Source organism: Buteo buteo, chromosome 6, assembly GCF_964188355.1.
Source record: "Buteo buteo chromosome 6, bButBut1.hap1.1, whole genome shotgun sequence".
Lineage (NCBI taxonomy): Eukaryota > Metazoa > Chordata > Aves > Accipitriformes > Accipitridae > Buteo > Buteo buteo.
The window spans coordinates 1866131-1881751 of NC_134176.1; positions in this window are offsets into that span (position 1 = coordinate 1866131).

The following is a 15621-nucleotide window of genomic DNA, read 5'->3' on the forward strand; positions in this document are numbered from 1 at the left end:
CGGGAAAGCGTGTGTTGGGAGCTTACCCTTAGATATCAGTGTTCCTCTGCTCACAGCATGACTTGATCTTAATTCTTTTCTTTTTCCTTTCTGTGATCCTGTACTGTACAACCCACTGCCAAAATAATGATTTTTACTTTAGTGCTGAAGGCAAAAACTAGCCTTTACTTAATAAAAAAACACAATTCAGTGCCAGCCTTTATAAGGATCAATTTAATGCTCTCAGTTGTGCCCTTTCCCAGCAGCAGACCTACCTGCATGTTTGTGGATTTTCCAAAAAATATTTTTCAGTGACCAACTGTTATTTGGAAGATTTTGGGAACTTCTTCCCCTTTTAACAACCTGATAGCATTGTGAATAAGAAAATACTGAGAGTAGGTGCTTGATGTAATGTAATGTCTTCTAGCTGTTGTATGTAAAATGATATTTTTTCATCTCTTTCTCCCTAGAACAGTGCAGTCATTTGTAATGTGTTTCAGATTTTTTATTATCCTTTTTTTTTCTTTTTTTTTTTCCCCAGAATGGGTTTCAGCTCGAGATTAAACCCCTGAGAATAAAATGTAATAGAATCATAAAAAAATAGAATAGTTTGGGTTGGAAGGGACCTTTAAAGGTCATCTAGTCCAACCCTGTTGCAATGAACAGGGACATCTTCAACTAGAGCAGGTTGCTCAGAGCCCTGTCCAACCTGACCTCGAATGTTCCCAGGGATGGGGAGTAAGCCCAGTAAGCCCAGTGTGAGGAAAACTGCAACAGTAGATCTAGAAAAGAACAGATTTTACTCAGTTGCTTGTGTTCACGATTTCAGCAGAGCCCAAATAAGTCTGTATCATGGCCAACGTAAGTCTAGAACAAAACACAGCTGCAGGTTTTGGCTTCCCCTTAGAGCAGAGCTCAGTGAAAGAAGAGGTAGGGGACTGAGAAATACTAAAGGCAGTAATGGGCCAAAACCAGTCTCAGCGAGATCCTCCTGCAGTAAGCAAAGTTATATCAGGGATGAATTTGACCTCGTTAGCTTACATAGACACTTCTTGTCTAGAGCAAAGTTGTGAAGTGGTGCAAACTGAGTGTTCGCTGCTGGCCGGTGCTCCCCCACCGTGCACAGATTGGATGCAAATACAAGCAGCAGGCAGTCGTCCCATTTCTTCTTGCCTGTCCAAGTATTATCTTTGCTTGAGTGAGAAGCATTTTCTTCTTGTCACAGCGCAGCATATTTAGGACATAGACAGTGGGTGTACAGTCAGAAAGGTTTCCTAATGTGTTGCTGTTAGCAAGTCATTAACATTACCAGCAGCATCCCCTCAATCAATGCAGGATGGTGTTTCAAAGGAACCTAAAAATTAATGTGCCCAAGTCCTCCTGACATTTTACGGAAGCAGGTGCTAATTCTCTGGCCTCCTCAAACAGCCCCAACCTCACCAAGGGCCTGTTCAGACTCATAACAGCTTTCCCACGTACAGAGTTTGCTTTCAGTCTCTGTTTATACCTTTGTGAAAAGCGGTGTAAATAAACTGTTAGACTAATAAATAATTGCTGTTCATTTTATTAGAAGAAACCAAATAAATGGATACCCAGAATCAAGGCTAATCAATTTGCTACTGTAATTCTTACAGACCAAGAGATAGTGTTTTGAAAATTTAAAATTCATTGAAATCCCTACAGTACTGGCAAATCATTTGTTTTCTTATTAATGAATATTGTTTACGCTGTTAGTATCAGAGCTCTAAATGAACAGAACCACTTACAAAGAACAGCATGAAATGCGCATGATTTAAATGCTGATGTTATGAGGCAGTGGAAACCTTGTCCCAAGCTCACAGAAAACAAAAGCTTTGTCTCCCTTGGTTCCTGTAAGCTTTGGATCAGGACCCAGTTGCACAGGTTTTATTCTTGTGGAATTTCATTCCTGATTAACAGGTGTTCATTTATGGGCTCCTGCTGTTTCGTAGAATATATTGCAGTGTTGTATAGAAGCTGTAATCATGTTATATTGTAATCAACAAATGTTAATCAGGCAATTCTTAGTTTTACAGGTCCAAAATGAATTCTGTGTCTCATAGCATCTTTACAAAAATTGTTGCAATAACCTTTAAATCTTTATCAGCAACCCAAAGAAGGTCTGTGGCATTTAAAGCTTTTTTCCAGTGGCTGATCTATCAACTAAAATATTCAGAATAAAGCAAAGCTCCCATCCCTCTCCTCAGGTGATGATACCATTGCACGGTAAGTCATCTCACCGGGGTCTGACTGCCCTAGTCTTGTGAGAGGGCCACATTCTGAACTGTACCTGGGGACCAGGCTGAAGAACTCGTGGCCACTCCATGCTGTGCCATGCAGCTTCAGTGCTTTGGTCATGAGAAAGGGACATTGAGTAGGATAGCATAAAGGGGACACTAGGTATTGGGTTCCTTCATCAATGGTTTCTAGAGAACCTTATGGTTCTCTTTACGGTATTTTGTGTAAGGTGGGTACAACCAAGAAAACTCCTCTCAGTGGTCTGTCAAAGAATGACTTTTCTCCTGCAAGGACCCGAGGTGAGGAGTCTCATCTCCCATTCTTATTCCTATAGCTGATAGTTCTTCATCACCCTTCTTTGCTGGTATAGGGCTCCTGCTGTTGTGATTGTAGTGCTGATTTGGTCCCTGGCATTTAAGCAGGCTGTGTTTGCTATGCGGATTTGGTTACAGTGATTTGTCCTGGGCATTTTGCTGCTGTAGTCTGATGGCCTAAATACTGTTCCTTTCAGTCCAAAACAAAACAGTTTTTTTTTTTTCTTCTAATGCTGTATGTTCGTTATTCATAGCATCCCAGGCTGCATCCTGTACAAAAACTGAAGTGTGGCAGTATCGCTCAGTTTTCACTCACATACTTGCTGTAATTGTGCTTTACTTTCACCCTTATCAGAAACTTTAGTGTAAAGGTATAAGGGCAATAATCAGGCAGAAGGATCTAAGCAGATCTAATCAATATTAGTATGTGAACTAATTTGTGCTTAGGTTTAAAGGGAGTCTTTCATCTTGTATGAAGAAGACATGAGGTCCATGACAAGGAGAAGAGGAACACAATGTGCTGATTGGACTGCAGTAATTGGATTAGGTAACTGGTGCCATGGCCAGCAGGACTCCAGCTCACACAGATCACACACAAAGGAGCCAAACTGAGCCAAGACAAAAGATCAGTCTTCCACAGTTAATGAGTAAGGAGATATAAAAAGTTTTGTTTCCTAAATGCATCCATTTAAAAAAGTTCAAATAAGAGCTGCACAGTTGGATGGAAGTGTAAAAGTTCTGTAGAGCTTTTGTGTAGACTATGCAGATGGATAGCACTAAGAGCTGCAGCTCTTTGGAAAAAAGCTGGGAAGAGTATCCTATGAGAAAGTGCATTACCTGTAAATGGGAACAGTTTTTGAGAATTCTCTAAGACTGTCAAAGGATCCCTTTTCACTCCAAAAATGTCAAAATTATTTGAGTTTAGAAATGACTTTTCATTCAGAGTGACACAGTAAGAACGATACCACTGTTTCAGTGTTGTCAAAATGAAATGTTTTCCTTGATCCCAAACGTGTGTTAACTCACTGGGTCCTGAAAACACTGGGAAGGCCTGAGTTTCTGGCAGGTTGTAACAAATGGCAAATCTCCCCCAAGAAGCAGAATTTTCACTCTCTATAATGCTGATTATCACATTCATGTCCGTGCCACCAGCTCTGCTTATATCCATCCCTTTCCCACATCAACTGTTTTGTCAACAGGGAGTTTAGACAAAGAGAGCAAGGGACTTGCCCGGGATCACCCTGCTTGCATTTTCAAGGCTTCCTTTGCAGTCGTAACAGCTAGAGCCGAGTTTTTATTTGTCAGCTTGATGTTCAAGGTTGCTTTTTGTTGTTCAAGGTTGCCTTGAGGTTCCATTAGCACAGTTTACGTAGCACCGTCAGCATCAAGTCACATCTGTCTGATGTCAGAGAGATACCATTAAACTAAACAGCCTAGCAGGAAAGGTTGCATGTGTTTAGGAAAGTGAGCAGGTGTGTATAGGGAGCACTAGTTACTTAGTGCAGCTAATTTACCGCCTGATTCAAGTCAAGGAACAAAAAGGTCACATAAATGAGAAAGTGCTCCATCTGTTTTTATTATTCTCCAAGTCCAGTGCTGTGCTTCGTCGTGTTAAATTATATGCAGCAAGCCCCTGACAAAGGAGATAAAACAATTCATTTGCCATTTGAGGTAGACTGTTTTTGTTGTAAACAGTTTGATGGGCTGACATTGACAGTTTCCCTGAATTTAAATCTTACAGGCACCCTGAGGTTTTCTCAACATGACTCAATTCCTAAACCTGAATTTTAAGTAGAATCCCTTTATGTGACAGTTGCCATTGAACTGTGTCATGGGGAGGGGCGGAAGCTCCGAAATGTCAAGTTCTCCCTAGGAAAGGCTCTGAAAGACAAGTAAAGCGGGACTGCAGATGCTTCCCGAGTCAGCACCCACCGGAGACCCACCACAGCCAGGAGCTGCCCGCAGAGGCAGCTGTCCACTGTGCTGGCTTGTCTCTTCCTCCTCCCCAGATTTTCTCTTTTGGAAAATGTTTAAAGTTCACATAAATGATTTTTTTGGCAAAGTCTGACAAACTCCTGACTCAAAGGGATGTGACTGAATCAATATGGTGATAATATTTTAGGAAAGAGAACAATCCAGATGTGACGGTGTGCATCCTGCAGACAGCTGGCTAGGGACTGACAGATGTGTAAAGAAATGGTGGCAGCAAGTTCTGCAGAACATGGTGCCTGGCCACCTACTGACACTTTGCTCCCCAACGTCCTCTTGGTGCCGGGACCCCAGGCCCTCACCCACGTCCCATAGCAGGCTCTGGGCAAGAGAGCGCACGAGCTCCAGCTGGTTCACAGAGCCCCAGGTACTGATTAGCTGGCCTGTCTTGGACTAATTGCCCTTTTGACAACTACCAATATAACAAGTGAGTTTTTCCTGCTTTTACCTCCATCTGGGTACCACTTTTGAGCTCTTTCTTCCTCGGTCGCTGATTTTCCCCAAAACTGTGTGGACTTTGTACCTTTGATCCTCCTATTGCCCCTTTGTCTTTTGTACGAATGAGTCAAAAGCAGGGGGCTGACAGACGGCAGCGGGCAGGCTAGGCAAGCGCATTAGCCTCATCGCCTCCAAAAGTCTATAAACAGGAGCAGAACGTACAGAGCAGGAGATAAAACCTGCTCACATGGTGCTGGGACTGTCCCCTGTGGGGCAGAGGGACTGCTCAAAGCAGGGGAGCAGAAAAGCACCTCTGGAGTGTGTTTGGGTGCAGCTGCCCTGGGCAGGCACATCCCTGCAGAGGGGAAGCACCCATGGGTGCTCTGTGTGCCCCATTCTCCCCCAGCCTCAGCCCAGGCTCCCCCAGCTGTGCGCTGCCCTTCCAGATGTGGTGTGCAGCTATGCCATGCAGCCCCACGCCTGCCAGGGGGACTGAACAGGCTCTGCTGCTGGGGCATCTTTTTTCTTCTCTTTTCTCTGATTTTCTCTTTTGTTTTTCACTTGTCCAGTGAGCCAAGGGAGGAAAGCACAACATGAAAAAACAGGATAATGCCCTTACCCAAAATTTTTCCAGACTTTACTACTTAGATAAATGACCAAATGTTAATAATTTTCTGTCCTGAAATCTCATTTTTTGGTATGAATGACTTTCATTGAAAAAATGGGAAACCAGAAAATGTGATCCGATCTGCTAGCTGACATCCCTCATTAACAATCTTCATATTTTTCTTTCTTCTTGGCATCCCCTTCACTTTCTGCCTCTCTTACTCCTGTCTCCTTTATCTACACCTGTCTCATATTTTCACCAAATCACCAATCTGCCTGTTGCTCCCCACCAGCTCCCACAACGTGCCGAGCACCGGGACTGGGGGCACATTCGCATCTGCTGTGCAAAACGCTTATGCTGGAGCACTGCTGTCAGTGGAGGTCACCTCTGGGCCCTGGGGTACCTTGTCCTGTCTACCTTCACAAGCATGAAGCCCACTGGTTGAGCAGGGCCACGGTGTCCTAGTGTGTCCATGAGAGCCATGGGACAGAGCAGCAAATGGATTTGTGAGCTCTTGGCTGTATCCAGCGAAGCTTTGCAGGAGGTGACCCCGCAAGTGTTGCTCTACTGGTGACAACATGGCCACGTCTGACTGCCCTTTCCACTCGGTGCACCCGGAGTTAACAGTTTAATCTGAACAGTTATGGTTCCCAGTTATTCATAATATTCTTCTCCCAGAGGCACCTTTTTCATCTGGTTTCTCTCCTCGCCCTGCCGAGCCTTGCTGATGGTCTGTCATCCTCTTCTGTGATGGAAATTGTTACCATGACTGTTTGCAATTTTCAACCCATAAGACTCTGTCCTGTACTGCCCTAACACATAGTTCATCTCTGTTATCTCTGGCTGTGACATGTAAGCCTGCTCCCTCTGGGCTTAGAGTGGTGCATTTAACCAATCTTTACAACCAGTTGTTCAGCCCTACTTATTTTTGAGATCCAGATGTGTTTCGGTTAAATCCATCATGTCGCAGGCATTCTTGGCTGAGCACTCAATCCCTTCTTCACCTCCATACCCATTTCCTTACTGATCCTTTTGGACTTTAAAATGTGTTTTCCCATGTAGCTTGCTATGAAAGTTTTCCTCTCTGATTAAGGTTTCTGTTCTTTCCTACTGAGGGCTGTTTTACTTTATTGACTCCCATGGAAATCGTTTTGAGTGCTCAATGGCCACCATAACGACTGTGTTACATATACTGTTATGTACAGTGTGTATCTAAGGCAGGGGGGTCAGTCTAATGTGAAGCTATAAACTTTATTTAGGCTGCAAGCACTGGCTGATTAAGCACACCAAAGTTCTGCAGAGTTTTATCTTGGTGAAAGCAGAGATTTGAGTCCCATATCTTCCTTGGCTTACAGCTGAGCTGAGCTGTAGGAAGGACCCTTAGCTTTGCTTCACGGAAAGCACATTTCACTCCCCTCTGTGGATTTCCCACCATCAGGAGATAATTCCTCTCTGCTCCCACTTCTCCAAACCTTTACCTGCCCTTCTTTCCCAGCTTTGAGTTGCAGTTCCTTCTCCCGTATCAATGCAGCCATTTCTTTCCTGAGTTTAACAAAGTAATCTTGGAGATGATAGAGTTTCATGCTATATATTCTTATAGGTCTCCATGTAGCAGATTAGCACCTGTCCAGTTTCTCTGCAGGTAATTCTCATTTCAGATAATTGGCAAAGATTTATCTTTAAAGGCGTCTTGCTACTGATGTGGATGCTTTTTGAATTGAGTTTTCAGATAAGAAGTGATCGTCCTACTGAATATTGCTTGGAGAGTAGTCCCAGTATCTGCTTTACCAAGGTTAAAGCTTCATAAAGTTTGTAATCTTTTGGTTTTGACCCAGCTACTGTATTTACAGTATGGAACAGTATTGTTAGACGCTGTATTTGTTTTGATCCAAAGAGATAACAAATGTCCTCAAATAATATTTCAAAATAATAGAATTGATTACAAAAACCTTGAAGCAGGTGTATGGTCTGTGAATATGCATGTACCTCTTTGTCATTGAGTGTGTTGTGAAGTTTAAATAAATGTTATAGCTTCCTCAGATTAATACCATAGATAATGCAGGTATATATATTTAAAATTGACAGGACATTTATTTCTCTTTCCAGTGGCAGAAATCCATTAGAAGTAAACAAATTCTTTACTCTTATCAGAGTGCTTTGTGTTGTCTGCATTTAGAGATAAAGCTCCATTATTTTATCACGGCGTGCGCGTGCATTGCTAGCAGTGTTAAAGGGAGATCGTGCTGCATGATGAAGTTACAGTTGGCTGCAGTGACTGGAAATTCATCTGAAACACATGTTGCATGATAGGTTGTGGTTCGTGTTTTCTTTTATACTTTTCCTTCACACATTTGTAAAATAGCTGCAGTTTTCTGAGAGTTTGAGCTTTTATGACTTTGTCACAAACACAGTGGAGGTCAGAGGGGTTGTGCTCAGCAGCGAGTCACGCAGTGACTGTGCTGTTAATTAGTGAATACTGCTGCTGAAGTCACTGCCGCTGCAGCCCCTCGAAACTGCTCTAGTTATGCTTGGGGATAAACCCATTAGACTTCCAACGCTCAGAAATTTCCCCCATAGTCCTGCAGTCAATTTGCTTTCCTTATTTCACCAAGTGAATGTGATCTTCTTTTCAAATCCACTGAGACATGCTACCCTCTATTAAATTGCTTCCCTTGGTCTATCTGTTGTTCAGGTACCTTACCATGCGATACAGGATACAATAAAATGACTTTCAAGATAAAATATTTATGAACAGGCAGGGTGCAGTGGTCATCGGAGAGCAGAAGAAAGAAATGACATTTCTGGAGGGGAAGAGAACCAGTGCAGAGCAAGGACTTTCTTTCTAGCATCCACAAGACCTGCAAATTTATCCAGAGGTCTCATAAATGGGAATGATTTGCACAGTAGTTGTACGTTTATTTCTGCTTAGCTTCTGGCATCATCTAGTGTCATCGTTCACCAGGGAATTTATAAGTATCAGTCAATCTTGTCATTTTGTGTTAGGAGAAGAGCTGAACTCTAAAACAATTCCTCATGCAATGCTCAAAAAAAGAAAAGCCCAAACCAAAACGAGCTGGTGAACAAGCTCTGAGAGGACAGGAGTAATCCTGGCGTACAGGAGTGTCGCAACGCAAGAAGTTGTGGTACATGCACTAAGGTGGACATGTCCAGCCGGTGGGAAATGGTGAAGCGTTGAGTGGTCTGTCTTCTCTAGGGGAACAGGGCTGAGAGGTATCAGCTGGAATAAAGGAGACGTTAGGAGGAAGGGTTTGAGACCTCAGAAACGGGAGGATATTCCAGCTCGGAGAAGGTGGTACCCAGCTAAGGCAGGAAAGGCGGCGTACAGGGTGTCTGCAGCCAAAGAGCTCAGCAGCCATTCTGCATCCATACAGGTTGTGGAGCAGTGAGACCGTGAAGTCCTTTGAAATCTCTGGTCCTCACCAGTACCAATTGTCCTCCCCACTGACTGTCTTGGACTAGAGAAAGAGGTATATATTCTTTTTTTTCTTTGCTGCTTTTGAATTTACAGATAACTTGTTGATTACGGTTGACATGGATGAGTTATTTTTAACTCTTAATGAATTAACTAATTTAGTAGTTGTTAACAGTTAAAAAATTTCATTCTGTAGTTGCAAAACCCTCAGAAGCCCTTCGGGAAATAAATTCCTCAAAGAATATGAACCGCAGACTTACTGAAAGAAATAATTACACACTAAGCTAATTATTGGCTTTGGCCTGTGTTTGAAAAATTATGTCCAGACTATTATATGAAGACAGTGGTGGCTTGCAAGGGCTCACAGTAGAAAATTTCCGAGGTGTAGTGTGGTCCTCTCTTGGGTCTGAAACATGCTTTTGGTGCAGGCTGTAGCAGAATAATGTCATGAGCCAGCTATTTAGATGATGTACGTTAGCACTGACTACTTCTACTTAGACAGGTGATTTCCATGTCTTTCCTTTTCAGAGTGGTTTATTGTCAGCTACCATGACTTTCCAGGTAACTAAACCCCAGAATTCCCAAACCACCTCGAGCTCAGTTATTTGGGATCCAAATACAGAAGCAGCTAAAACACTGACAGTTTGAGAGCTGCATCTCCAGGGTAATGACAAAAATGAGACCTTTATCTTAGGAGCATAGCACATCTTAGCTCCATTAGGACAACTACATAGAACCCTCAAGGAGCTTCTGGCATGGTTTGTTCCCCTATCTAGGTTTATATCCCCTACCAACATCAGTTGTCCTCCTATCTCTGTCTACTTCAGGAATTCCATGGGACTGTCGTCCTCCCTTCATGCCACCCCAACATCGCTGTGCCTCTTGTGTCTACCATCCCTTCCCTGCTTGCCTCTTTACCTCCCCTCTCACTTGCCTCTTGCAGCTCACTGACTCTTGGGCCATCTCTCATGGTCCTTGTTTAATTTTCTTTACTGACTCATGAACTTACCCATTTTCTTCTTCCCAGGTCTCTGATGCACTTTGTAGAATCATTCCTCAGTTTCTTTCTTCTTTGGGAGTCCCTGGTTTTCTTAATTGTTATCAGTGACCTTTAGTCTGATAGTCCCTGCAGCTTTCCTTTTGATTTCTATTGCCACGCTTTATTCCTTTGCTGTCATACATACATTTCCTCCAAACCTCTTTCCATTAGGCTCCTGACTGTGCATGAACCTCCAGCCCTTGGGTGTGTGGAGGCAGGAGGAAGGTGGAGCTGTGACTGGCTTGCAGAACCTGGCACCATGGGGTACACGATTTTCCAGTGAATTGAGCTTTTCCATTTTTCTGCTTTGCATTGAATTCTGTAATCTTGGACCCCTGAAGACTTGGAAGATTACCTGAAGTTTTTGAATGAGCGACAGCCACACAGACAAATGGGAAATTATGGTGTTTAGTAGGAGACCTTGCTTCACTTGATCTGCAAGAGTTAGGAAAAGTTCACATATAAGAAACTGCCTCCGTGTTCAGAAAATAGCCTCAAAGGTGTTTACTCCAAATAACTAGGATCCATAAGTCAATTTTCAATCCCCTTATCATAGGTGATATACGGAATATGAAAGAAAGAAGGCATCACAGTATTTTTTTTTTATTTTTAAGAGTATAATAAAAGATTTATGGCATTTTTGGTCAATAGGAGGAAACTTCAAGGTCATTTAATTTGTCAGAGCACTAAAGAATATCAGCAAAGTCACGACATGGGCTCTGGCATAGCAGGGTCCAAGTGCTTACCCCTGTAATGGAAAAGAACAAATGTTAATGTGTCGGTATCTCAATTCCAAATTATAATTGTAGTTGTATGTAATGTAGCCTAACTGGCAGGTGAGAAATAAACGCTTTAGAGCTATGTTATTTCATGCATGAAAATTTAAAAAACTGATCTGTGAGAGTTATTGTGAGTTGTCAGGAGCTGGAACACGTGGAAGACAAAGTATGTGAGTGGGCTGGGGCAGACAGCAGCTCTGTCTGAAGAGACACACCATAATGGAAAATCACAGAATTCCCTCTTAGCCGGTTCAAACAAATACGATCTTGTTTTACACTCCAGTGCTTTCAATTGCCTAAGAGAACAGCATTTTTTAACATCTAATTTGAATCATCTGACCTACTGTTGTGCAGCTTTATGTAGTTTTACTGAGCAAAAAATTAAGTAATCAGTAATGTTTCAAGCTGGTGGTGTGGTATTGCATACTTAAGTTTGGTATGATAATGTTCCTTTTTCCCAATATGTGATTTTCAACTGAATACTTGATAAAGCCTGTTGAGATATTAAATTGATGGAAAACTTCAATATCTAAAAGCTCTCATCTCCAAGTATTGAGTGTACATTTCTTCAGTCTCCTGTAGTGTGCTATGGGACAAGTGCCCTTGTGTTACTCAACTGCAAAGTCTGAAATATATGTACGTGTTTCTCCAACAAATATAGCAATCTGATGGTGGTTGCTTAAACTTTAATGCACAGTTTATGATAGACAACAGAATTCTCTTCCTTTAGCCTCAAAGCCTCATTCGTGCCTGTCAAATTCCACATCCCAGTGACATGAGCGAATGGGGGACTGAATTCAGCTCCCCACGAAGAAACCCTGCAAGTCATGAATTGTCTGAATCCTTAATGAGTTATTTAATAACAAAGAGATAATTTGGTTGCAGAGGATGTTTCTATCACTGATAAAGAGAAAACAACTCTTACAGCCCATGAAACAGAAAAAAAAATCAGATAAAAGTTAATGAGAAAAGTAAAATATTTTCCACTGCAACTTTTTAAAAGCAGCAGCATTTTTTCATGGGTTTCTTTTCACTGAAAATGTTCTTTAAAAGTGTGAGCAGTTGTTAAAATGACATATCACAAGAATGAATTTCTTGTGAAGAAATGTGAGCCTGAAGAGGAGCATGGGAGGCAGGGATAGAAAAAGGAGAAATAAATTGCCCTATTCATTACTTTTCTTGACACCTTTCTCCACTTCCCATCATAACTGTAGTCTGTGAAATGCAGTTATCCTGTGTCGACAGCTCTATGCAGAAGCTCTTTAAGGAAGTCTTCACCTCTCCAGGAGAATCATTAGGCTCATAAGATGAGCATTTACCTTTTGGGTCCATATTTAACTATGAATATTTGAAACACAGAGATCAACAGCTTCATATAGGTCCTGGTGTTGCAGCAGAAATGCACGAAATTGCTTCGCTAGTATCTCTGTGTAGTAATTTTACTGAAATTGATAAAAAAGGTTGCTGATTCTCCATGCTTTATAGGAGGTGTGGCAAAAAGACACAAAACCTCTCACTGTAGTAATGATGCAGAGACTCCAAAATAAGCATACTCCATTTCTAAGTCTAATCCTAGTACATAGGTTGAAAAAAAAAAATAAGCAGCTCAGTTGCATGTGAAGTCTTTGGAAAGGTGAGCTACTAAAAAGGCGTTGGGAACCTCAATACGTTCATGATTTTTGGCTTTGGTTTCTAATACATTTAGGTGAAAGTAGTCAGCTCACATGGTCCTGGTGCTAAACCAGCAGGTTCCGAGTAAGAAGCTCAGAGTGTGCCTTAGCTGATTTTTTCACAAAGAGCTTGTTCATGCTTGTAAGGAAATTGCAGTTACACTGACCTGGCAGTCCTCAGGGTTACTGTCTTGAGCTGCTGAAATCTGCCTCGTTGCTTCATTGGGAAATGCTGGTAACCCCTCTCGGCTGGCCCATCTCCTTGGCACGGGCTGGGGTCTGCACCCAACGTCTGCCCCCTAAAGTTGTCCACGAGTTGTCTGGAAACAACACGGGTGCCAGCCCAGGCACACACGGGCCAGTTCTTGCACGTGTGTTTTGGTGTTGTTCAATTTTTCCCATGTAGACAATACCTACTATAATAGTCAGGTTTGCAAATGTGCTAAAGCACATCATATTTCAAATGTAAAAGTAGCAGTTGGCAGCACTATGCTTCCACTTGGGCACGTGCCCAGCGTGTTCAGTGCAAGAAAATCTCTCACCAATTTGCAGTATGAGCCATTAAAAAATCACCCCAAAACTGGGCAGTAATGTTACATGTTTAATAAGTATCTAATATTCTGTATAAGATTTTCTTCTGGTCCATGTCACCGCTGAGGAGAAAAATGTCCTGCAGTTCATTGTTATATTCCTGCTATCAGTCTGATTTTCCAGGGAGAAGGGCAACTTTTGCTGACCTTCTTTTCACAGGCATTTCAGCAGAGAGCATGGTGATTCTGAATTGAAACGATATAACCCAGGTGTGTGGCACACTATAGTGTTGCAGAATTTCTTCCCATGGGGTAGAACTGAGTGCCAACAACACATTTAAGCTTGGTCTTCAAATGAATTTTGGCCCAGGCAGTATCCCTGTGTTTCTGGGAAGGGGAGGACGACATGAAAGACACTAATTGCAGCCTGGCTGGTCAGATGAGAGTGCCCAAGAGAATGTTGCTGGCTTTCTAGTTTATGAAGTAGGACAGCATGGCTGGGTTTGTCACATAATTGTGGTATTATTTTGGTCCAGGTACCAGGTCTGTGTGAATGGGGGCTGTTTCATTCTGGCAAAGATTTGCAGCTGGTCCTTTTAATGAATCAAAAAATGCAAAGCAACAGCCACCCTCAACTTCTGAGCATTCGCTTTGTTCATTCTGACATGGTGTAAAGCAGCAGGTTTTTCTTGTGTCTTTTACGCAAAACTCTAGATGACACATATTCAGGCTGCTCTGCAGTCACCTGTTAAGAGCAGTATCTGATTGGCCCACCTTGCCTTGAAAGGTTTATTTATATTAACAAAGCTCCTAGCAAATACAGTCTGACATTTACTTTGTAACTGTGATAATTTCCAGTGATTTAACATTGTGATTTTGGCTTCCTATTGTTTTGTTGAATACCACCTTCATCAAGAGCCTGTGAGTTCTGCCAGAGACCCCCCTGCAGTCACCAGGACCAGAATTACATGTTACGGGGAAAGTTTCTCTTTATGGCAGCTGGTGATCAGTGTTGTCCTGAAATGTGGCTGGTGACTGGTGGTCGGAGAACTGGAAATTATATATGAGTGGGCTGGAAATTACCTATCCCTTAAAAAAACAAAACAAAAGAGCAGCTACACTGTGATGACCTGGGGTGGCAGCAATTTCATGTAGTGTGTTGAAGCAACTTTTCCTGTTATGTATCCTGAATTTACTGACATTTCATTTTACCAAAAGGTCCTTTGTTTTGCACCAAGGTACAGGATTAAAAGGAGACATGTCTGTGTTCAGGAAAGGGGTAATGAGTTCACTAATTATCTTGATCCTGAGCCTCCGAGAAGAGGTCAGCTCCTTTCCTGTTCATCGTTTCTCCTCACCCTTGCTACAACATGTTCAGTAACGACACCGAGAGTGAGGGACTTACAAGACTTCAGCCCCATTAGTGTGCAGCTGCCCTTGCTCCTGCTTGTCTGTGAATCCCATTCCCTTTAGGAGAGATTTCTTCTCGGTGGGACCCATCAAAGGTCTCTCTCTCTACCTGAGTACTTTCAACACAGTACTCCGTTGCAGTAATGGTTCTACCTTCATTTACAACGAAGTAACTCGGTGAAACCACTGGCATTGCAAAAAGCTAAGGATGAGGTTGGAAGATACTGTTGAAGACAAAGTGCGCTGTAGTCATCAGGCAGCTCATGGTGTGGAGCAGGGATGGATGGTCACGGTGGAGACTACCAGCACCGCGGCTGCAGCCGGGCCGGCTGTGGTCCTGAGCCACCGCACGTGAACTGGCCACGCTCAGCTCCCTTTCCCCAGGAAGGAAGCAGGTGCCTTTCGAGCATGGTTGAGGATGAAGTAAATCACACTCTGGGGCTCAATGTCAGCATCAGCTAGATTTCTCCTGACCTTAAAGAGAGTTTATCCCATAGGAGCCCTAGGGTCCTTCCTAATCACTGCAGAGGAATGGGTATTTTAGGGGTGCAGTTCTCCTCCTGCAGTGAAAGTCTCATATAGGTCACCTGAATTTTGCACCTTTAAGGGGCCTCAGGTAACCAGCTGGATGTGGCAGTCTGTGCACTGGTTTACACCAGGTGTGACGGATGCCACCATTATGTATACAGCGTTATGTACAGATACAGCAGTTATTTAGGAACATGCAATGTCTGACACATAGCAGCATCAGACACCTGCAGGAACAGAAGCAACCTGGCTGAGGATGCTGTGTTCCTGTACGTCCCAGCAGGAGGGACATACAGCTGTGCTGATTATTCCTGCACCCCGCTGCATCATGCCTTGGGGACACCCCCTCTGTTTTAGGTGAGAAAGCAGCAAATCAGACCAGCACTGTGACAGCACAGGGACGTGTGAGAAGGCACCAGGACCAGGTACTTTGATCTCACCCAAGACTTCTGAGCAGTTCTGTTAAATAACTACAGCTAAGGTGAGGGAGCCGGCATATGGCTGGAACTGAGGAGTGTGTTGTGTTTTATGGCAGGGCAGTTAGAGGAAAAGCAGAACGGCTGCTAAGACAAAGGCACACCCTAGAGTAAAAGTGAGACAAAGTGGATACTTGGAAAAGTCAGTCTGATAAGCTAAAAAAATTAGAATT